We start from the raw sequence: 2,113 nt of genomic DNA on the forward strand, positions 1-2,113 counted from the left end.
TGCCTTTGCTTAGTCCAAGCAAATACCTCAAAAAGCTGCTGTCAGAGAAGGTGTATTTGGTAATTGGGTGGGGGACACTCTCAAATGAGACCAAGGACACTGTTCCAAGGGTTTCTTCACTTTGAGAAGGACCCTTTAAAGACACCTAAGATACTTAGTGAAAAATCAGGGTTACATGGCTCTGGTCTATCATGCTTATGCTTTAGCCTGGCCCTGTCTTTACAGTGTGAGATCCCAGAAAAGAGACTGTTTTCTTCATAGTGTGCTCTTGGGAAGAGGCAGCACTCAGGGAAATTTGGCTTGCTTAGACTAGGAAAGAAAATTACTTTGTTTCCTCAAAGATGTAACTGTCCTAAGACAGTTTAATTGGTGCTTTCTCAAAGTATGCTGCAGCTAGTGGATGTAGGCTAACTTTTAAAACAACTCACTTGCTGCTGGTAAACCTTGTTTCTGTGCTATCCCCTGCTAAAATACAATGTTTACAAGAAATGTTTTTTCCTTCATGAGACACAGCTTCAGCATATCTGATAAACACATGACCAACCTGCAAAGTCTGTTTTCTGATTGCATTGCACAACCATTTTTTTGTTTAGCAGATGGTCACATGGATCTCTGTAAGACAGTCACACTGGTGCATCAGTCACTGGCAAACAGCCATGTGGAATCACTGCAGATCATCTACCAAACCCATCATCCCACATGTTACAGTCCCTTACCTGTTCCAGCCTGTTCCAGTTTTAACTTCCAACCTGTAAGTCCCTCTTCTGTATTTCCCTTTTATGTTCCCTTGGGAAGGTGGAAGGGGTAACAGAGAGCAAGTCTGTTCTGTGGGCTTTGGTTTGCTCTGACCACTAAACCAAGTCACTTTGCTGCCTGTTGCTTTGCTTATTCCTTTCAAAGTGCTCCTTCTGATATGGATCAGAGTTCTTAGTGACGTGTCTTAACCTCATAGTTCTGCTTTGAGTCTAGCCTATGATGCAAGTCCTATGACCTAAAGAGTCCACAAGGTTTAGAACAGAGTCACTGGAATAATTTGCCCCTGAGGAAAGGACAGGGATGCAGAGCCAGAGGAGGATGAAAGCTGGGAGTAGTGTTGAAAGTGTGAAGGGATACTGGTGCAGCAGTATGGCTGGAGCGATTTGTGATACATGGAAAACCCCATAGGAGGCTGAATACAGAAGGAAAACTGAAGATTAGGAGGATATACTGAAGAAATCAGTAAAAAAGAATGGTGAGTGGCTGATCTTCAAGGAAAGGAGGAATGCAGTGAAAGCTAAAAACCCCCTGAGACCTGGAAGGAAGGAGAGGAGGTAAAACGGGGCCTGGAAGAGTATAAACTTCTACAGAAGCATGTGAGAGTGAGGAAGAGAGACAAAACAAGGTGCAGTAGAAATGCAATAGCCACAGAACTGAAGTACAGACCCTAGAGCTGCATGCAAAGTAACACAAAGACTTGTAGGACTCTGGTATCTTATGACTCACAGGCAAGAAAGGGGTCATCAGCTCTTGAGGGAGAAGGAAATATGTCTGATCCACCACGAATGCTCACAAGAACATTTGCAGCTGAAATAAATAGCTATTTCAGAGCTACAGCTTTCCTAGCAGTGAGACCTCACCTCTTGGTCCACCAAGCTGTGGTTCTGCTTGCTTGAAGGAGGGCACTAAAAAGGCCTAATGCCAGTCAGGGAAAAATTAAGGGCATGCAAAACACAGCTAGTTCTTCTACACTGAAGTTAAGAGTAGCATATCAGAAGCAGCCTTTCCATAAAGGCTTATTCCTCACTGCATGAGGTAATACCAGACAAGATCCTGACAGAACAGGCCAAGACAAATTTCAACAAAGCCCAGTTTGAACAGGTGCCCTCACTGCACTGAAATCTGCAGGGGCTCATCTGTCTCAGGAAAACTAAGTGCAGAAATGTTAGAAGAAATGCTTTCCTGATCCCTTGCTTCATGCTACAAACAACTTTTTGGAGTGATAGAGCAGCGCCAACTCTTTTGCTTTAGCAAAGATTTAGTGCACAGCAGTGGCTCATCAAAAGGTAGTTTTGGGTTTTTTTACTTGACTGGGAACTGTTAACTAAACTGAAATTACAGTGTGTTTTTTCCTGCT

This window comes from Chaetura pelagica, unplaced genomic scaffold (assembly GCF_000747805.2).
Source record: "Chaetura pelagica isolate M959 unplaced genomic scaffold, ChaPel_1.0 scaffold198, whole genome shotgun sequence".
Taxonomy (NCBI): domain Eukaryota; kingdom Metazoa; phylum Chordata; class Aves; order Apodiformes; family Apodidae; genus Chaetura; species Chaetura pelagica.